This window comes from Aythya ferina (assembly GCF_964211825.1).
Source record: "Aythya ferina genome assembly, chromosome: 10".
Taxonomy (NCBI): Eukaryota; Metazoa; Chordata; class Aves; order Anseriformes; family Anatidae; genus Aythya; species Aythya ferina.
This window is the reverse complement of record NC_140306.1, coordinates 14,183,898-14,206,784: the sequence shown is the minus strand read 5'-3', so window position 1 is coordinate 14,206,784 and position 22,887 is coordinate 14,183,898. Positions and strand designations below refer to the sequence as shown.

General features: G+C 44.1%; 1 long non-coding RNA gene across 1 annotated transcript; it reads right to left on the bottom strand.

Annotated features, from left to right (window-relative positions):
- Positions 1 to 390: 390 nt before the first annotated feature.
- On the bottom strand, positions 391 to 13,911 carry LOC311442147. Its single transcript, XR_014696477.1, has 4 exons — positions 13,770 to 13,911; positions 12,289 to 12,781; positions 1,962 to 2,053; positions 391 to 488 (listed from the first exon to the last, which is right to left on the bottom strand). It is a non-coding gene; the product is annotated as an uncharacterized lncRNA (long non-coding RNA).
- Between the last annotated feature and the right edge of the window lie 8,976 nt (positions 13,912 to 22,887).

Here is a 22,887-nt window from a genome sequence, read left to right as displayed (position 1 = left end):
TGTATTGCTTTTGCTGATTTCAGGGCGTTTATTAAGATGATAAAAATACTTAATGCTGAGCTACGTTCTGTGTGTTGACTTTCAAAATAAATCTTTGTGTGGGCAGTGGGTAGATTAATACTCCCATATTAGCCCATGGATAAGAATATCCATACAGCCAAAGTAGTTGTAACAGGTCAATAATGTAAAAAAGTAGTATCTTGCTAAAGCACTATTTTTCTAAAAGAGATGTTGAATGACTACACACAGCTGGACACAACACACAGATGCTAGATATCAATGAAATCGAGTCCTATCTGAGGTAAAACACAACTGCCACTCTAGCTAACAAAGTTACAGAACTTCAGTAAAAGACAATGAAGAAAATGTCACACCTCACCTTGCTTTTAGACTTCCCTCTTACACCTATCTCCTCACACACTTCTGGAAAGCATGGGAATGGTTCTCAAAGCGCTATTGTTTCGAGTGAACTGGACTTTCATTGACTTCTAGGAAAAAAAAAAAACACACTTGGAACAACAAAATCAAGAGTTATTATCTGCTAAAGCCATATTCCTGTGCTTTCATATATTACAATACCATTTTCTGAGCAGACAGACACACGTGCACGCACATTGGTCCCACTGGGGAAACAAGGTTATTTAAAACAAACAAACACACACGTAACTAACAGCAAATATAAGCTTGTTAGAAAATGTTTTTTTAGTTCATGTTATATAAAATGAATCAGGTGCTAAATTTAAAATTGTTGGTAAGTAAACAGTAGGTAGCATTATAGAGAGCCACTCTTCATAAAATTCTAATTATCCCTCTCCGATTTGTTGTGACATGCCCTTGCACAGATTATGGGTTTGGACCAATGCCCAGTCTTCTTTGAAAATGCAAAGTAATCACGAGAGCTTTGCATAACCTCTGATTGGTTTTCTGTGTACGGTTAGGACATTTTGTGAAGCTGCTGCAAGTGAAGGTAGCTCGAGCTGTCTCACTGGCTTCTGCTCACCCTTTCCTGGCTCCCGAGGAATCAGCATTTCTCCCCATTGTGCACGCTGCAAAATAGTGCTCCTCAGAGACCCTTACTGATGGGCGAGTGATGATCCCTACAGAAACTCACTCTAAAGTCATTCATAAAAAGCATTTCTCTCAAGATGCTCTCCATCGGCCCCCCTGGCAGGGTCCGCTCACACGAGCCAGATGTTGTCCATGACCCAAGGCCGCTGCGCTGATGCAGCACTGTTTGGGGCTGTGCTGTTCAGCCCTCTCCCAGGGGCAGCTCCCATTGATGTTCCCATATGTCTGGGACGTTGAAGAGTGAAAATAAAAGGGGTTTAATGATGTTCCTCTTGAGTCTTTCAAGTGGGAAGTAAAGGAGAGCACTGGTGGGTTTGGGAGCAAACAGGTCACCAACGTTTCTTTCAAATTAGCATGTGTTTTTTTCGTGTCTCAGTCCTTTGTGTCCTAGCACGCAGGGTAAAAGACATCTGGGTAGACACAACCTCCATGAAAACCCGAGAACCAAGGAATCCCAGCCCATGGGCCTTGGGTGTGGAGCACTTGCCATCCCCATGGCCCAGTGCCTCTCCACTGCAGTTTGATGAGCGCTTAGGACGTACGGGGCAATAACCAGTACATCAGCTCTAACACACTGCATTGTGTATTTAACCCCAAGGCTATTACCATTATCCAGCTTAGCCAAATGAACGCAGTAGAAAAACATTTACAGTCGCTGGAGGATTAATCTTCTGAATGATGCATGGGCGTGAGAGAAAATGCCTTTGATTTATATAATGCTGTACTAGGGGATATAATTTCAATTAGTAATTGTTAATTTTGATTTAGTAGGTTACACACTAGATATAGCAAGTTTATCATGGTTACATTATCTAATTTATTACTATATATATTTACTGTAATGGAAGCATATATTAATCAATAGATACACTGATAAACTAGAGACTACTCACTGCACTGCAACACTGAAATAATACAGTCAGGCCAGTAACAGACAGACGACTGTCAGATGCTGTGAATGATGCATCTCATTCCCAGTTTTATCCTGGAACAAATAAAAAAATAGGTAATGATTATCAGGTTTTGAAATTAATATATCTGTTTTAACAGGCTGTATGTCAGATGTAGTAGCTAAGGTACATGCCCAGAGAGTCCAATTCTTCTCCAAGTGGATGATTTATGTATTTTAATATGAAATGTATCACTTACCAAACAGTTTTTTCAGTACTTGATATATACATTCCACCTGCCAAGAACATTTTGATGCTGTAATATATCCCATTGTCTTGCTTCTTTCAGAAGAATCTGTTTCTAATTCTTTCCATGCCTCCTGTGTCTGAACAGTATCAATCACATCTTTCACAAAATGAGTCTTCTGATGGCTACACCAAACCTTTGCCCAGTGCCCTGCAGAGTCCTGTAAGCAGCTGCCCTGGAGCAATTGGGACCTCGTGAGAGCAGCCATGAGCCCCCTCCATGCAGGGCCACAACAAGCACCTTGGCTGTTCCTGGCCCACAAATTATTTTACACATATAAGTCAGAAGAGCAGGATGTTCCCAGCCGCTGGGCAGAAGGAAATCAGCACCCGGCTGCGACAGCCATTGACAACTTCAGTACCATCAGCCAGGGGAAGGGGGTCCCTTTTTGCCTCTCCTTCTCCAGCGACCTTCTTCCCAAAGCTGTGTGGTGCCAAAAGCTGGTTGTCTAACTGATTCTCCAAACCTTCGCAACCGCCTATGCGGCACGCTGCAGCCTCTCAACCCCCAGCAGCCAATACTCACCTTTATGTTTTCCTTGCTGCAAAATGTACATCCTTTTGTCTTGTTCTTCTGGAGAGAGCCAGGGGACACCGGGGAAATGGGCCCTTCACCTGTGACACGGCTACTGTCGCAGCTCAGGCTTTTTTTTCTGTGACAAAACGCTGCTCACAGGTCATTTTTCTCTGACTTCTCATTCTTCCTGCTGCCTTTCAGCACACTGCAGACTCATCTGTATCATTCTCATACCGCACTGCCCAGAACTGGAGGCAATGGCAGACACAGATCTCACCACTTCCAACTAAAGCAGAATAACAGCAGTTTGCCACGTGCACAGGACACATCCAACAGCGCACAATAACACGTGCCACGTTGCACCACTTCATTGGTCTGTATTTAGTTTGTCAATGTGAGCTACAGCGTTTTCCCATCTCGTGCTCGGCGGCTCATGTATCCCTTTTATCTTTCCAGTCAACCTCAGCATCCCATGGGCAGCACTGATGCACCCCACGATGAGACAAGGGATGCCAACAAGGTGACCAAGCTCTGAGATAAGGCCCCGGTCGAGGTCCCTGTACCTCACCCACTAACTACATCCCATCAGCATCCCCACAGCAGCAGAGCAGACGGCTGCTGTGGCTAACAAACACCCAGGTTATTTGGCTGGGATGAAAAGAGAAAGCAGACATTTGGCTGACAGGTGGATGATGGACAATGCACAACCCTGAGGGGAAAGGGGATTGTTACCTGTAGACATGAGTGACTATAAATCATGCCAATGGCAGAGGGAATCCATCAGCACAGACCAAAAAAAGTACTTCCAGCTCAGCAAAAGTAATTGGTGAATTTCCGAGAAACACAGGAGACAGAGAATGGCTTTTTGACTACCACCACCAAACTCCTCTTCCCCAAAGCAGATCTAGAGAGCACAAATGTGTTACATACAGGATTTCCAAGGCCAAGTGCAGCAGAAAGGCCACTGTTTGTAGAGTAAGCAGGAGCGCTGCTTAGCATATGAGGAGCATATGCAGCAGAGGAAAACATACTCTAGTTCCAGCACTGAAACTAAAACAGCCCCAGAATGTAGATTTAAAAACCATCTGCAGGTTTCTAAGTAACCAGCCTGATTTTTCTGATGCGTTGAGGGCTGACTGGTTCCCAGTGAAATCAATAGGAGATGTCAATTGCTTGGTGCTTTTGAAAATCAGGCCAACTCTTCAGGAGTGTTCGCAGGGGCCTGAAATGCCTGATTATGCCCCATTTGAAGTCTGAGCCTCGATACACAGCACCGTGCCTGCTGTTCGGAAACGTGTCTCACAACACGCACATCCTCGGCGAGGATGAAAGAGGAACCCTCCCTGCGACAATCAGACAGGGGACAGAAACCTCTGCTTCTTCTCCCCACCTTTCAAATTGGATGTACCTAATCTTCAATTAGGAAATGGGAAAAACCCTTTTATAGATGCTGCAGCACATTGTCAGATGCCGCATGTTACATAATGCAGATACAAAGGAGTGGGAACTTGAATTTGCAGGAAAATAGAAGCCAGGATGTGCACCTAACTGGGACCTGTCCTAACCTACTCCTGGGCAGAAAGTAAGCCAAGAGGTGAGGACAGGATGAAGCAATCAGAGTTACATCCAAGCCTTACAAAATATATTTCCTAATTAAAAAAAAAAAATCCAAATACTTGCTCCGAAGCTCTGTCTTCCTAGTGCTGGCTACCGGCATACTTCACTAAGCGCTTTGGCTGGGTCTGGGGCAGGTTGGGTGCTCAGCCCTTGCCTCCTTTATTACCATTTGGTGCCGAATGGCTGCGTTGGAAAACGCACCGCGTCCTTCCTTGAGAGCTTTCCCACCTGGTGCACGCTCTGACATCTGTAAGTAGTAATTTAGTGCTGAATCACACAACAGAACTGACTATATCCTTTATAAATTCATAAATCCCGGGAAGGACAGTTTTCCTATTATGGCTGCAGTATTGTTTCAGTGGCATAGCCTGCATGGCTGAAGGAGAGACAATAAATTGTGATACTGTGAAATCCATTGTATTTATATATGAGGCTGCTTTTGGTCTCCATTTCCTAGTCACAAATAAACCAAGATCTTTGGGGTTTGCAACGGTGATATGTATAGATTGCAAATGGTGACACATTAAATCAGTTGGCTCCTATATTTTATTTGCATTATTTTATTGTTTCCTGAAAGCTGACGAGTACTTTTCTCATCCTACAGACTCTTTACCATGAGGAGAAAGTCTAGACGAGCTTAGGCTTTCTTCACAGTCTTCCTTTAACATATATGAGGCCGTGATTTATACGTTTACAGCCATGCCAACCTTGCAGCAGACACAAGCAGCATGAAAAAATGCATTTCTATTTAAGAGAATGCATTTTCTATTCAAAGCATTTTCTGAGAGTTTTTGGCAGTACCGTTGTGTCTAGAATATAGTCCTGGTCCAGGACCAGAAGTGTTAGGACAGTGCCATCACAAAAGGAGGATTTTCACAGATCCATATAATGCAGTACAAATCCATGCACGAGGTGCAGCCAGGTGGTCATATGCTCTGCTCTGGTCCCCAGAAATTAAATATTAATAGTTTTAAGGGACCACACAAGGAAGGGAACAACTCCCACTATAAATTCACTCAAAAAGTTAAAAATAAAATTAAGGCTGTGAACCTACCTGAGCTGTGCACCAGCTGTGTGAAGGAAACATTTCTCTTTCTAAAACAAATCAATGAGAGTGCTGCAGGAAGGACAGCCATTCTGTAAATTTCAAATCAGACAAAGATGACAGAAACCGGTATAAAGGGTGTCAATAGCTACTTTGATGGAAACAATATCATAAATATAGATATATATATCCATTTATACCCTGCAAATTGTGCATTTGAGTAGGGGGTATTCAAGAAACAGGAAAAGAAAAAGCGCAGGGACTGCTCTTGGTGCTGAAGGGACACATTTAGGTTGTGAAAGGAAAACAAAACTAAACAAACAAACAACAAAGTCTATTTATTTTCTTCTCTGGTGATGCTGTCAAAAGGATGTAACAGGATTTCCTCCAAGACCTGCTTAATACTAGGGAAGTGTTGCAGCAATCCTGTCCACAGCAGCTATTTCAGCAAGACTAATTCACGGAGTGCAGATGAAAAGCTCGAGTGTTTGGAAACTGGTTCTTCTAAACGAGGTTTTGTGTTTGTTTTTGTTTAATTCACACCCTCAAAATGGCATTGAAGGTCTAGGATTTTTATTATGTTCTGCTGAAGTAAATGCATTTATGCTACACGAAGCAACTTCAGCTTACTGCTGAAATGGCTTTATGTTCTAATTAGTCAAATACAATAAATGGGTTGTTAAATAGTGCAGCTTATCCTTCTGCTTTGACTTATTTACTACTTCTCTGCAGCACTCAGTAAGCCTTACAAATAATTCTGTAACTATCTGCAATCAAATTTCTACAGACAAACTTTGCTGTTCAGATCTCGCCTTTTTGGTATGTAAGCTTGGGGAGGATCTCTAAGGAATATCTAGAACCCCAACAGAGACACACCTGTGAAAAGACAAAAAGCAATGTAATTTCTTCTGCACCTGCCAAAACCAGAGCTCCAAGTTACACGGGATGCCAGTGACAAGAGCAGGGGGAGAAGGGCAGAGCGCAGTTCCGTGCTCTGGTTAAGCGAGCAGTGATTAACACGTTTTGCCAGTCAAACTTTGACTGGTGGTAAGCTCTAGTAATCTTCTGGCATTTGATTAATCCTTTTATTTCTAGTGTAATGGTTGTAAAAAATCAGAATCTAGACAAGACTACAACTGATGCAAGATTAGCAGGCTTCGAACTCATCATACAAAGGATAAGCCGTTAACACCAAAGGACTGAACAAGGAGCAGCAGCACCCATGCAGGTGTGTGCTGCTGCAGCGGGGTGCAGCAGGCTCCCCTTACCTGTCCCAAGACTCCCAGCACACACAGCACTGTGCCAGGAGCTGGAATAAAAGTTTTCCCTGTGACATTCAGTGAGGCAAAGGCTGCAGACAGGACTGGAGCTCATGGTGGTACTGTTTGTGCCAGCACAGAGCAGTGGGGGGAAAGCGCACAGAGCCAAGCCATAAAATTCTTCTATCTTTAGATGCTAAATACTGCTTTGGATATTAAAAGCCACTACAGTTCACATACCGAACACCCCCAAAAGATGCTCAAGAATTAGTAATGTCAGGAAAGCAGCCTCTTGTTGCAACCTAACGATGCAGATTTAGGCACCTCCTTGTCTGAGGACTCACGAGCCCCACCATTCCCGCAGCCCGGTGCTGTGCTGACCTTTCAGCAGTTCCTACAGCAACAAGCTGGAGCAGATGTTGCAAACAGAAATGATCAGAAACTTCTTTGGACTCAAATATAAAAGCCAAACGTTTCTCAGCTCTATAAAGATCTGCTGGTCATCTTCTTCCAGTAAGCGGGGCTTTGCACATCTTACCCCTAACAAAGTTCTCATTACAATTTGAACTGTTAGAAAAGGTCTTTAGTTCCTTACTCTGTTTCCTCATTGTCCATCCCAAACAAACACATCTCTTTGTAGCATTCTGTAGACTCAGGAAAGGACGAGTAGAGAGCAGTGGTAAAGCTGTTGCTGTAAACATGATATATTTTCTTAATGAAGAGGAAACTTGAGAGTCCTAAATAGCTCTGTGCCTTCTTTCTGAAGGACCTAAACCCACTGGTCCCTGCCTGCCCCCTACTACACTGGGTACTTAGATTCCAAAGAAATGAGGTTTGTTTAAGTCCTTGAAGAATAAGAACAAATAGCACATTCAGGTTCTTCCTGAAAGAGCTGCCCAGTAATAATTCAAACAGATTAAATCTCTCTTGCCTATCCCCAGTGAGCTCTCAGCCAGTTGAAATCCCATCTCCAATAAAGCAGATGTAGACATTTACGTGGGAAGTTTTTAACTTCAATGGATTAGTGCATTTTACAAAAACAAAGCAAGAAGTAAAAAACAAAACAAAACAAAAACATACACAGTGTGCTGCCAGAACCAAGTCAGAACCTCCTGCCAGGTTTGGACACAACTGTCTCTCTGCTGGGAGGCTCCGTCCATCCTCCCACAGAATCACAGAATCACAGAATCACAGAATTTTCTAGGTTGGAAGAGACCTCAAGGTCATCGAGTCCAACCTCCAACCTAACGCTAACAGCCCTCCACTAAACCATATCCCTAAGCTCTACATCTAAGCGTCTTTTGAAGACTTCCAGGGATGGTGACTCCACCACTTCCCTGGGCAGCCTGTTCCAATGCCTCACAACCCTTTCTGTAAAGAAGTTCTTCCTAACATCTAACCTAAAACTCCCCTGGCTCAACTTAAGCCCATTCCCCCTCGTCCTGTCACCAGGCACGTGGGAGAACAGGCCAACCCCCACCTCGCTACAGCCTCCTTTAAGGTATCTGTAAAGAGCAATAAGGTCACCCCTGAGCCTCCTCTTCTCCAGGCTGAACAAGCCCAGCTCCCTCAGCCGCTCCTCGTAGGACTTGTTCTCCAGGCCCCTCACCAGCTTCGTCGCCCTTCTCTGCACCCGCTCAAGCACCTCGATGTCCTTCTTGTAGCGAGGGGCCCAAAACTGAACACAGTACTCGAGGTGCGGCCTCACCAGAGCTGAGTACAGGGGGACGATCACCTCCCTAGCCCTGCTGGTCACGCTGTTCCTAATACAAGCCAGGATGCCGTTGGCCTTCTTGGCCACCTGAGCACACTGCTGGCTCATATTCAGCCGACTGTCCACCATCACTCCCAGGTCCTTCTCTGCCTGGCAGCTTTCCAACCATTCCTCTCCCAGCCTGTAGCTCTGCTTGGGGTTATTGCGCCCCAGGTGCAGGACCCGGCACTTGGCCTTGTTAAACTTCATGCAGTTGACCTCAGCCCATCGGTCCAGCCTATCCAGATCCTCCTGCAGAGCTTTCCTACCCTCAAGCAGATCGACACACGCACCTAACTTGGTGTCATCTGCGAACTTACTGAGGGTGCACTCGATGCCCTCGTCCAGATCATCGATGAAGATATTAAAGAGGACCGGCCCCAGCACCGAGCCCTGGGGGACGCCACTAGTGACTGGCCTCCAACTGGACTTGGCTCCATTCACCACGACTCTTTGGGCCCGGCTATCCAGCCAGTTTCTAACCCAACGAAGCGTGCGCCAGTCCAAGCCAAGAGCAGCCAGTTTCTTGAGGAGAATGCTGTGGGAGACGGTGTCAAAAGCCTTGCTGAAGTCAAGGTAGACCACATCCACAGCCTTTCCCTCATCCACCCAGCGCGTCACTCTGTCATAGAAGGAGATCAGGTTCGTCAGGCATGACCTGCCTTTCATAAAGCCATGCTGACTGGGCCTGATCGCCTGCTTCCCCTTCAAGTGCTGCATGATGACTCTCAGGAGGATCTGCTCCATGAGCTTTCCTGGCACTGAGGTCAAACTGACAGGCCTGTAGTTTCCTGGGTCTGCCCTCCGGCCCTTCTTGTAGATGGGCGTCACGTTTGCTAGCCGCCAGTCGATTGGGACCTCCCCCGATAGCCAGGACTGTTGATAAATGATGGACAGCGGCTTGGCCAGCTCCTCTGCCAGTTCCCTCAGTACCCTTGGGTGGATCCCATCTGGCCCCATCGACTTGTGCACAACACGTTCTGCCTCCCAGGCCTGTCTCTGACCCACTGCCCAGTGCAGCCCTTTGCTTTCCAGCACGGCCCAGTGCTCCCAGTCAGCAGCAGAAGAGTCACAGCAGCAGGACAGGAAAGAAAGCTGCTCCCCTTAGCTTCCTGATCCTCCTGATCACATACCAATGGGGAAGAAGAAGGGGCTTTTGCTGCAGGACTCCCTTTATCCTTTGCCTCTCCATCTGCCCAGGGATTTCCAGCTGCAGCAGACTGTAAACACCAAGCCCCAAAAGAGTCAGGTGAAGTCCTTCCCAGAGACAACGCAGGCACCTTCAGGTCGTCTTCTAACAGCAGATCTAAAACCCTCAGCTCGCCTCCTGATACCCAAAGTGAATTTCGCTATTCTGTAAAGCTCTGAAAGGCAGCAATGCAATTAGACTGAACGCGCTTTTCAAATCCCTCTCAGCAACTGTTCTCTGCAGGAAAAGTACTTGCATTTCACTCCAGTTTCCAGGTATTTGCTAAGTACAATGGTAGGTGAAAGACACGGATGCTTTGTACCAAAAATACTTTGCACACATGCTATTGTGTTGAGCTCGCACAGACATGCCCTATTTAGACAGAGACGTTTTGATAAAGAGGCAAAATCATCTGTTGCAGGTAGAGAAACAAACTGCTGGAGCCGCAGGGAGCTGATCGAGCCGAGCCTCCTGAGCCGTAGCGTGGCGCTTTGAGCATGGCCTCGGCTCCTCGGGTCGGGGGAAGGCTGCTTTCCTGACACCGCCTCGCAGCAGCTGACTTGAACACCACTGCATCTTTTCACGTCGACAAGGAATTAGGTCAAAACTTTCTAGGAAATTTCTCCCGCCTGTTTTGGAGCTCAGTTCAAAAGATCAAAGTAGAGGAGAATTCTGTAGAATCCTGTATCTCACGTGGAAATGAAACCTTAACAGGAAGAAATCTTGTGACTGAATACTGCTGAGCTGACATCCAGGGGCTTACTGCTTTAAAAACCCCAGCACAGCTCAGCAGCAGCAGCATATAAAGCAAAGAAAGCGAGTAAACATAAACCAGCCCTTCCATCAGCACCCACCCCAAGCACAGAGATGCCATTCATTTTGTTAGTGTTGTGGCATCGTTTCATTTCCCCTGCTCCCATCTCCACCAGCAGCTTGGCTGCAAAGAGCCACTTTAGCCTTTTACCAGCTGTAACAAATCTTATCCTAGCAGTGGAGTTCTTGTCAGTAGTTAGAGCTCCTTGCTCATGTACAGTATTAGCGTTCTTTCTTCTAAAGCACTATTTTGATTAGATGATCTCTTCCCTGAGAAAAAACACTTAGGGCCAGATTTTTAAAAAGCTATTAGGCTCCTGCTTAATTTAAATGTGTAACAGCAGGCAACTCAGCCTAATTCTCTACTTGAGCACATAGTCTCCTGATTTATACACACGAGTGGAATAGCTTCTGCAGATGCACATTTTGCCTCTTGCTTTATCCTCCTCATGCATTAAGAACTTACCTTTACTTATGATTTTCTTAATTAGCACTTAAATTACACAAATAACCACTTAGCATACAGACTGCATTGACCAATTTCCTGTAGCTGCTTCGAAACGGAGTTCAGTGCACTTCTTTCATCCCAAATCATCCCATGGTGTGGGAGTTTTGGGGCCAGCCCCACATTTAAGAGAGAAACATGTGAGTCACGGGGAGAACAAGCAGAAGGTTTAAGTCCACACATCAACTCCTTCCAGGCAGCCAGAGGCAATGTTGAATCTCACAGTAAAACAACTTTTGCCACTGATACATCTTCTTGCAATTTCCACGCTGGAACCTCCACAGGTTGGGTTGATTAATGAGGTCATTTGTCTGTTGACAATTGATTGAATTAACTACTGCAGAAGAGCATTTCTGTCCCAGAATGGGGAAGGTTTTTTTAACTTTTTTTTTTTTGCTACAGAAGTTGAAATGAGTGTTTGGAAATGCAGCTCATCTCTATATGGTGGCTAATTTCAAACACTCCTGGGACTCTTACAACTTTCTTCAGAAGATTCAAAGAAACAAAGACCTTGATCAGGGGAATAGATTTTGTGTTGTTTCTTTTTTTGGAGCAGAGAAGAGCAGGTTGCAGGATATGATGTTTAGAAATTTCTTAAGCATATAATTATTGCTGATTGTAATTTATACTGGAATACAGCTCTGTGAGCATCACTTTCCAAAACATTTCCACCTGATCCATGCCCTTTTTCCTGAAAAGACACTAGAAAATCAAGCTTCTGCCGTGACAGACTGCAACTAAGACTGCCACCTAAGGACAGCACATACAAAGTAACACGGAGCAGATGCTAATGCTGTATGCTTCCTGGTGCAGACTCCAAGCCGCAGACAAAAACGCTGTTGGACTGGAGCTGCAAAACCTGGGACAATTCCTGATATTGTGGGCAAATAGGGACTGAGCACAGAAACACCCAAGGGCATGTCCTAACACCAATGGAGTAATGTACACCTTTGTGTGGATTGCTACATAGGTTTACAATGCCAGCTGGATGACGGGGAAGGGGGATGCAAAAGAAATAGTTAAATGCAGCAGACAGTAGGCAGCACACATTTTTCTCCTGCACAGCTACAAGTGGCCACAGAACAAGACCAGCGGGGTTTAGGCAACCACTGACTACACAACCAAGGCCAAGGGTCACATCTAGTCTTCCTAGGAAGGTGTTGCTCGGTTAAGTGCTTTCACTCATCGTATTTTCAATATTGCATGGACTGGATAATAGAACAGAGTCAGTGAAAAGCAGCATTAACTGGTAGTGACCCTACTTGTATCAGGGTCACCACCAGAGGGGCAACAGTACTTCCAGTTCTCTGAAACTCAGCAACTTACCCTCAGAACAAGATCTGTCCCACCAGGCTGGATTCTTAATTGCCCTTGTGTTTCTGCTTCTTCGTGCTCTTAAACTTATAAGAACTTAAACCTTCAGATTCTTTTTTTATTTGTTCGTAAAGTTATGCTAAGTTCTTCTTGCATGCAGTGTTGTATTACACCTTTTGAGCCATCTGTTGTACTCCATCATTAATATTTTAGTGCAGTTATTCTTTAGAAACAGTTCTTTGGATCATCTTGTGTTGTTTTTTTTTTTTTTTGGCATTGATTCATCTTTTTTGTTGTTGCTGTTCACATCTCACTTCTCAAGGCTAAAACTCCACAGGCAGGATTTCCATCAATTTTAGTTTGAGTTCTCACCTGATTAGGAGCTGCAGCAGAAAGTTTTACAGTCGCACTCAGATCGTAAGGCTTCTGCTTCTCCTGACACATCACTATTTCAAGATTTGATTTCAGTCAAAAGTGCACATCACAAGTTACTTTCCAAAATTCCCTGTAAAGGAGAAGATACTGAAATTAAAAACATTAATAATTATAATGATAACAAAAGTAAAAAAATCTTTCCTCCCAATTAATACTGAGGTAACCTGAAACACTGTTTTCTATTTACTTATTTATATTTCCTATTTGACTCAATCCCATGACAAGCCAGTAACAGTATTTCTACTCACCACATCCAAGTATAAGAATATTTCTTGGTAATGCTTAACAGGAGTTGTTCTGACCTGAAAATAAAACGTAACATTCATCTGCCTACAGTACTTAGAGTAAATAAAAAAGAAATATTCTACTGGGATTATACCCTATGAAACAATTGGAAACGCTGGCGTGACTTGACATGTAACAGCCCATTTTGCTGGTATTAACAGGCCATGAAGTCACATAAAATAATAAAGCAAGATTAAAAAGAGAGGAGGTTTGTAAGAAAAATGCATTTTTGATCTTTTCTCAGAAAGAAAGTTTCTCTTCTGTGCTTTTTCCTACACCTCTTTTAGAGCTGCTAGGCATGACACTTTTCCCCAACCACACTAATAGTCAATAAAACAACCAAATCTTTTTGCAGAACAACCCTAACTGAACCAAACTGACAGTTAGCTGATCCCTAACTCCAGTGGCTTCTTCAGCTCCCACCTGTGTCGCCTGCTGTTCTGACACTATCAGTCAGCTCAAACGGGGAAGTTTTGCAGAGGCTCCCACCGAGGCTCAGCTCCACCAGCACATGCCCAAGCTGTCACATAACTGGAGACATCATCCTACAACCCTACTGCCAGTCAGAAATCCTCCTGGGGACAGCTCTGATGCTGTTAAGCAAAGTGGGGCCACTGATGGACGTGATGCTCTGTAGATGAGGGACAGCCCCAGCCCTGATGCACAGCACAGACAGGGTGGATCCAGCCCCTAGGACTGAATTGGTCATTTCAGTCTCTCCAGACATCCTACAGCCTACAACGTACAGCAGAAAAGGTCACTGAGTTACCCACCTTGGCCTGCTGCACCTGTTCAGCAGGTGGAGATGGACAGTCATTGCAAGTCTTTGCCTCCTTTTGCAGTCTGTGCTGCTCAAGAATTAAATCATTTCACTGTTTCACCCTTCACTTGGAGATAAGGTACTGTTGGTCCTTCAACATGTGAGTCAAGGAACAAAGAAGAAAATTAATGGTGGAAACAACCCCAAACAAAAACAATGCAGTTAATGATCGATGATACATTGAAATCACTACAGCGAAAAATACTCTTTCCTTCCACCTAGTACTCCATTCATTAGAGGGGACTTAAATTTCACTGGTTCTCCAGTTTCTCCTCTCAGCTGAGATCTTCAGGCAAGATCTGGGTTGAAAAATTCACGTGGAAGTCTTAGGGGAGTTATGGTCCCATCCCGTAATACCAAGTTCTGGGATGAATATGTATCATAAAACAAACTTCTTTTGAGGTATTTCTCTTTGCAGTATTAAGATGATATCTTAGCCTGCAGAGAACACATACACAGAAATTTTGATTCACAGATTCTTGAAGTGTTTTCTCTGGAAATGAACTAAAATTTCTAAACATGACAAAAGTAATTTGCTTCATGGAGCTGCATATTAAACATATTGGGAGCTAGAGAGACCTGAAATTAGAGAAAGCAGGTAGGTTTCACATGCAAACCTGAACTAGCTGTGTCTGTCAATACATCCAGGAGGATACCTAGCTCATTTGAACAATCATTTCCATCCTGAGGGTAGCATTCTGAGGACAGCTTCTTGCACAGCTCCTGAGCAAAGCACTCTGCTACCAGAGCACAAGGTGATATCACCCTTTGTTTCAGGCTCTTTGTCCTCCCTCCCACCCTGTCCACAGTGCCTGGGAGCTGCCAGGGAAAAGCAAGAGAAATCACAGAACTGTGGGATTGGGGTTGGAAGGGACATTAAAGACCATCCAACCCCCTGCCCTGGGCAGGGATGCCACCCCCCAAGCCTGGGCTGCCCACAGCCCCATCCAGCCTGGCCTTGGGCTCTGACAGGGATGGGGCAGCCACAGATCCTCTGGGCAAATGTCGTCTTCCTCAGCAGCTTGGTCTGAGAGCGGGGCTGACTTCTTGTAGGATCAAACACGAGCTCCAGCTGCCCCCCCACAAATGAAGGACAAGTTCTTTGAGTGTCAGCTAATCAACGGCCTCATCTTTCTCCTCATAGAGGACCTCTCTCTCCCTACGCTCCTGCTGCTCAGTGAAAAGGCAGAAGAGCTTCAAGAGCTGGATTCAGCCCCTAAGAGCCAAAGTTGACTGCAGAAGGCAGGCAATGAGGGCAAAGGGAAAACATCTCCCCAGTACATTTAAATGCTGAAGATGCCAAGGAGAGGCTTCTGCTCCCTTCCTCCTCAGAGAGGTCATTAAAAGTGGGAAGAAGGAGTGCTTGGCTGCTTTGGTTGCAGGGGATCCTGTTAGCATGGCTCTTCCAAGGCTGCGGCCCCGACCCCGCTGATCACAACTCTGCTGGGCTCTGAAGAAGGAGCTCAAAAGCCACCAGAAGAGCAAACACTATCAGAACATTTCACGTGTGGGAGAGATGCGCAATGGAAAAACTCCAGAAATGGGGCACTTCTATGCCTAGCCCTGCAGCCTTCCCCCTTCCCCCTCCGCTTCTGGTGGAGGACAACACAGTTCCTGCTCCTCACAAGGGACTTGGGTGCTCTGCACATGAAGCAGTCAGGGCAGTCTGAGGTTCTTCTTCAAGTACTTCCACAAGCAAAACCACCAGGCAGGTTACTGCTTAGCTGAAGGGTTTTGTGATGCTGCAACCAGCCTGAGCCTGGGGTTAAACCAATCCACTGCCTGAGCAAAAAAATAACTGGCAGCCCCATGCAGGTCTGCTGGGGACGGGGAGAGCAGCACTGCAAGGGGAGTTAGCAGGCTGATAGTCAGTCTGAGAGTTCGCAATTAATAGATTGATAGTTCTGGAAATAAACTATCCCAGCATAGGATAACCTAGATGAGTAGGCACCTGGTTGAGAGTTTATACTCCAGTAGTCAATAATCCAAGTAGTTCTGGAAATAAACTGAATAATAAACCTTTTCCAGTTGTCCTGTCTGATTTTGCAGTGCAACCCCAGACTTTTTTTTTTTAAACCACTGCATTCTCTTGTGTTGGAGACATTTCAGCAATATTCGTAAAAACATACCAAGTCCTTAGGTTTGAAAAGCACTACACTAGTACATTCTGGCTTTCAAACATGCATTTTTCCAAAATTATCATTTTTATGCATGAAGATACTTCAAAAGGAAAGATTGGAAGAAACAATGCTTCCTATTCCTCCCTTATTTTATCTGTCATCAGGATGGTAATCTTTAATATCAAACACAACTTCCACTTCAGTCAGCACTGAAGCAAATGAGTATTATCTGCTACGTAACATCATTATTCCATCGGCAGTTTCTCTGTTTCACTTGGAAGCTCCTGATCGAGGCACTGCTCCTGGTTAGTGCAGTAGCGCTGGCAAGATCACAGCCAAAGCCATATGAGCAGAGGTTCTTAGAAACACAAATTACTCCGTGAGCTTTTAATGCAAATAAGAGGTGCTACCACAGCAGCAAACAGCAACACCACCAAGTTGCAGAGCTAACATCTCCCTCCAAAATGTGCAAGATTAACAGAAAGGACATTCTGTGTAGAAATTGATTCAACCCTAACTACAGACCTCTGTCTGCCATCTGACCCATATCTACGTTAGAGCCCAACGTGGACTCCTCTTATAAAGCTCAACTGCTCGTAAGTGAGCCTGCTGCTCCGGCCATCCTGCCCTTCCAGCAGCCTCTTCTCCTCTCCTCCATCCTCCTGTACAATTAACAGCAATAACTCGACTGAAGCAGTGTTGGGGCACAGAGAGGATCCGCTTCTGTGTTCTGCTAACAAGACACAAGCCAATTTTCATGCAGGTGTGTGTGTGAGTTAGAAAACTGAAAAGAAAAGAAAAAAAGAGGAAAAAAAGCAAAATGCTGGCACAGCTCTCCTTTGGAGAGGTCATAAACCACTCTCCTTTCCAGCAGGCAGAAATCATGCCAAGAGAAGTGGGCTTAGCACCTGCAAAACACTGTCTGATCATGGTGAGTATACAAGCATCTGTTTTCATGTTCCAGATAATTGGGTCCTTGGGAAGCAAACTAAAAAGAAGAACAAAATCTCTAAAATTCAAATTTTTTGTTTTAAGTCACTTATTGTTTGCCAGCATTTTCTTTTTTTTATATTTATAAAAGAGTAGTGACTGAGTACAGATGCCACAGCAGTTGTCCTGTCAAGCAGCCCTCCGTATCTTTCAGATCCTGTTCCCCTCTAATGGGCATCACTTTCCAGAGATGACGGTGTCACAGCACTAGCACTTTTTACAGTAATCTTTTTTTTTTTTTTCCACCTCTTCTTTCTCTCTGTACCCACTGAAATCCGTATGAACACCTAAAAATATGTATGACTTGGCAGATGTACGCGGGGCTCCTCACACATCAGCAGTCTGCCTAAGGCATTGTGTCCAAAGGCTGAACATCATTATAAGGTATCCAACTAGCTGATAAAGTGTTACTTCATTTTTGCTTCCATGCATTGATTTCCCCCTTGATGTGACAGCCCAATCTCCCTCACTCACTGTCAGCCACCGTTTTCCATTTCATGCTGACATTCAGTCACCCAGTCTCTTCACTATGCACCTTCCCTAGCATTAAATGTACACTTGCTATGGGTTTGGCTTACTGAAAATCCTCAGGAGAACTTTTTTATTTTAGCTGAAAAATCATCTATGATATTTCTTCATCATTTACAGTAATCACCTTGACTTGGAGAATGACCTCATGCTGTCTTTTATATGTATATTGCAAACAAATACATTAGATCTATCTATATGCATATTATGTGTATTTGTAACGTATGTCTTTTATATATATATTTAAAACCAAAGTCTTCAGTGACCTTTTGCTGTCAATGTCCCTGTATGGTGCCCACCTGTACCCCCAGCACCCTTAAAATTCACTAGCAAACCTAGCTGGAAGGATGCACTTTCCTTCCCGAGCTAAACAAGCCTTCAAGCTTTAGGCATGTGTTTTTGCTGGGTTTCGAGGAGGTGAACCAGGAAGGACTGCAATTGCAGTGTAATTGCATCTTAAAGCAAAATCAGCATTCATAAACTAAACATAGTGTATTTGTTTGATTTGATGGTTTAGTTCCTTGCAGAAAACAGGGCACGTATAATGTACCAACACTGTGATTGCCAGTGTTGGCTGTGTTCTTTCTACTGTAAAGTGGGTCTGATATGCTAAAGCTTACACCCAGACTTTTGGATGATGGATTTTCTGTTAGTGTCTGATATCACTTCCTTGAGCTTTATGTTCAAAAGCTTTTGAGATGGTCTTTCTTGATGCACTCTGGTTATCCCAGCCCAGTCATTCTCTGGGTGGTTAAAGCTATCCTGACTCTTTATACAAGATAAAGGGTATGTGCATCAGCCTGGCTGCTGAATTCAGTCACACAGCACTGGGGAAGCACCAAGATCACACTCTCTCACATAAGAAAAAGATCACATAAGAAAAAAAGATTTTAAAGAAGGAGCAGGTGCTTCCATTCTGGTACCCATCTTGACACAAAGAGCCTCATTTTCTGGGGATACACAACAAGTCAGTTTAGGGTTGTTAATTCCTTTATACTCCATTTTCTAAACTTTCTATAACATTCAGAAACCTTTCACAAGAGAATACGCAAATTGAACTTAGCATCTCGTAATATGCAATATAAGTAAATTCTGATTGTTCTCTACCCCTTGACATGTATTTACCATATCCAGGTGATAACTCCAACCCATCCTTTTCAAAATAATGAAACATGGTAAGACAACATGGTTATGCTGGACAGTGGTAAGATGAACTACTGGTATGTATTCTTAAAAAAATGGCCAAGGGTACTGTGAGATCTGGAGCACCTTCCGGAGAGTCATATTACAGAACACCCTCATTAAGCAATGACTTGCCCCCCAACCAGTGCTTTACAACATCTCTACGTGTCTCTGCTGGCACAATTTTATGCTGCTTCTTGGAAACTTTGGACCAGTGTCTGAGACTTCTGTGGGTTTTGTTTGTTTGTTTTGTTTTTTGAAGGTTCTGGAAGTTCTCAAGTACTTTGAAAGTACTTGGTATGAAGAAAAACAAACCAGGCCTATTTCCCTGGTGCATGCCTTTTAGATTTGGCAAGAAAAACAAAGCTACACTGGGTTGCATGAATTTTGCATACACGAGCAAGTGTGCAAGCATTGCATAACCCCGGCTCGCAGTTTCCAAATGACGGGGGACGCTCATGGTACTCTTGATGCCTGAGGAAATGGCACCACCCAGGGGAATAGCAAAAAGTCAAATCCTATAGCAGTAACCTGCTATTACTGTCTTTTACTTACACGAAAACAAGTGAGATGAGCACTGCAGCCTTGCGACGCACTCCTTTCCAGGCAGCGGGCAGGACAAGCAGAGTCCTGAGAGGCCTCGCAGTCTGGACCTGATCTGTACTTTGATCCAAAATAGCCCAAATTACATGGCACTTGGCATTTTTCTAATCCTGAACTTTATTCACAAGGATGTGCATCCTGTACAGAGACACAGGGTGAACAAGAGTTCCTGTCACTGCTGCTGGCAACAAAGTCCGGCACAGGATGTGCTCAACAGCAAAAGAGATTTCTATCCTGGTCCTCTCAGCCTGAATACAATTACATTTTAAATCTAAAACAAAGGACCTCAGCTCAAATTGCAAAAGAGCTTGTACTCATAATTGTGAACAGATTTTGAAAGAGCTCCATGTATACACGCTGAGTACTTCGGAGTTTCTGACCACAAAACCAAACAATAAACTTTTTCAGAAGCCCTGATGCCTCAAGTCATGCTACAGACTATATTAAATTATGTTTTTAATATTTCAAGGTTTGTTAGTGGTTTTTAATATTTTAAGGTTATTTCTTAGTGCTAAGCTATTAAAAAAGTATAGACTGATTTCCTTGGAGCAGACCCCTCCCTCCACCAAAACCCAGACAGAATGTCAACCAAAATTGTGAATTACTAACCAAAAAACCACTATTTGATTGTATGGATTTTAGTTTTATGAGATAGTGTTATCCTCACGAGAGCTCTTCAAGCTGAGCTTGGGGAAGGAAGACTCTGAAGAAGAAAGAAGTTTTCATATCACAAATGCTAAGGTTGAATTTGATCTCACCTGTTCCAATAATTATGAGGATTACGTCCATAAAAATGGGAGAGAAATAAGTGACAAATGGGATGACAATAAGAAGAGGAGAAGGATCTTCTTGAGAAGAATTTGCTTTTGCTAGACCTAAAACCGTCTTTGGCCTTTCATCTACATGGTCTCCAGGAGGTAAATAGTTTAGCAGACTACTAGCTACAAAAGATCACTACAAAAGCATCCTAAAAATGGCCATCACACTGAATTCCTGCACAATCTTTCTCCCCTGCCCAGCAATAATTGGTCCCAAACAGGGAATAGTGATGATGCAAAACCTCCACACGGGATGCTAAGTATTCTCATGGAGAACAGCAGCGCCCATTGTCAACATTTTAGCTCAAATTTCACACCTGGATTTTTTCTAGAAGCCCTGAGGGTGTTTTAAATCTATTACTAAAACTCACAATTGCATCAGAGAGCTTGAAAGCGTAACACGGAATGAAGTGTTCATTGCCAATGCTCAAAGCCCAGCGGCACTGGGCACAGGCTTCAGCAGGTTCCTGCTGCAGAGGAACGCTGATTTCAGCAGCCCTGCTCCCAAGTGCAGTCGTCCTGCTCCACACTTTGGCATTCAGCCTCCTGTTAGCACCAAAAGGGGAGAGAGCCTGGAAGAGCAGCGCTGAGCTTCACGTGCCACATCCATCAGCGTCGATGCCAACCGGCCGTGCTGCTATTCCAAGAGCCTGCCTGTAAATCCTTCCCCAGCTAAGAGGAAATCCCTACGCTGAAGCTAAATAAAGCCTTTCTGTGCAAGTTCCAAACTGGGACAGACAAATGGTGGCATTCCCATGCCACATGGGGCAGTAGGGGTAGTACAACAGGACACGGAGCAATGCTAAGCATACCCTTAGCTCCTGCTAGTGGGCAGCACCAGGCAGATTTTCTGCACACGCAGAACTCCCTTTCAGATAGACCTGTTTGTCTCATTCAGCAACACCTTCTTTTTCCCACAGAGATTGCTCTAGAAATGATTAAAGCAGTGTTTTTGCCTAGGTGTCTATAAAGTAAGCTAGGGGGGGTCTCTAATAACCCATCCCCGCAAAAGGTCCCCACAAATTACCCACAGCCTGGGTCCGCTGAAGCAGCTCTTACTAGGAGGAGTAAGATTTAAGTGATTAATGTGATTAAGTGAGTCAGTGATTAATGCCTTCAGATTTTTGCTAGTCACAGCATCAAGTAACTTCAAACGGTTGAAGTTGTTTATTCCCTCTTGGTTATGCTCTTTAGTTCAGCACAGCTTTCTTATTGTTTTCTCGACAATTTGACATACATCCAAGAGTTAAAAATAGCAAACTAAGAGGGCATCCATCAGCAGTCTTTCCTAGAGAAAATGACATATACTGAACGTTTGAATCACATGCAGTAACACACCAACTCTATACCTTCTGCTCTGCTGGAGTGTCACTTGTTTTCCTTGCTTTATTTTTTCTCATTGCAAACAAACTGCTAAAGAATGCCCATGTTTTACCACAGAGGTTTTACTCCTCTATATTTAGCACAGCACACGCCAAACCACAGACAGAAGAACAGCACGGCTGCACTGAGTCCACTGGAAGCCTTGAAACATTGTAAGGTGTATTTTAGGTATGAAAGTTTTGTGTCTGCAAACTTTAGTGAAGTCTTTTTGTAGAGATAATAAACAATTAATGCTCAGTGCTGATGTGATTGTCACGTAGAGATGTTCTCTGAACTGGACAGTTTTACCAGCTGGAAGGTCACAGTGATAAAATGTATACTTCTGCTTCATGTCAGGGGCAACCCAAATGACATGGCATTACTAAGTGGCAGCTTTAATTACAGCTCAGTTACTTCATTAAAACAGCTGTTAATTTAAATTGGAAGAAGGAGTCCCCATCCTTTTGGGGGAATCAGAACGAACTGCCCATCAGTAGTAGTGCTCTCCACAAAAAGGGAGAAGCAGCAGCCCTGCTGAGCTGCCCAAAGGATTGTTTGAATGATGCACAGGAGAAAATTAACACGAGAAAACGCAAAGGAGATCCTGGTTAGTGCTGGTGCCACAACTGGATTCCATTAAGACAAGACCGACAAGAATATTTTAAACTTCCAAGAAAACATTAAGCAAAAGCAGAACATCTTGGAAAATCCACTTGAAATACTGTTTCTAAAATTTCCTAGCTCACTTTGTCAACCTAATGCTTTACAGGAAAAGAAGATCTGTACTTCATGTCATTATTCTCCTCTATGAGCAAGCTGTGTATTTTTGGTAATAGTGCAGATAATACTTCCCTTCTGTTGTGCCATTGCAGGCATGAAGACAGAGACACTCCTCACTGACATCTCAGAGGTGTTCTGCTTCTGCCTTTGGCAGTATATCCAAATAGAAAGTTTCCAAGCTGTTGATGAAAACAACATATTTAGTAAAAGGAGAGAGAAGGAAAAAAAAAAGAAAAAAAGAAAAAAAAGAGTGAAATGCCATTAAAACTAGGTAACAAATCAGGATTCTACCACAATGGGGTGATCGCTAACCATGAATCCAGAATCTCTTCCTAAATGTTTCCCGTTTACTGCAAGAGCCTTGGGCTCTGAAAGTGGAGGCAGTGATCTGGCAGAGACAACATCCACTCACCGCCCAGCCAGGATTTGTTCCCTGATTCATCCAGCACATGCAGCAAAGGAGCAGAGATCCCACGGAGGAAACAATGCTGATTACACAACACGGCTATCAGAGGACAATCACCATTCGCCAAGTCAGTGAGGAATGTGCAATTTAGGAAATAAAAGGCAATGGTCAATCACGTAACTACACACACAGCTAAACCTAAGCACACGTGAACAACAGCCGGCTGCTCCAACCCCTCTCAAATAGGGCAGAGGTTGCAGGAAAAAGCTGCTGGAAGAGTGA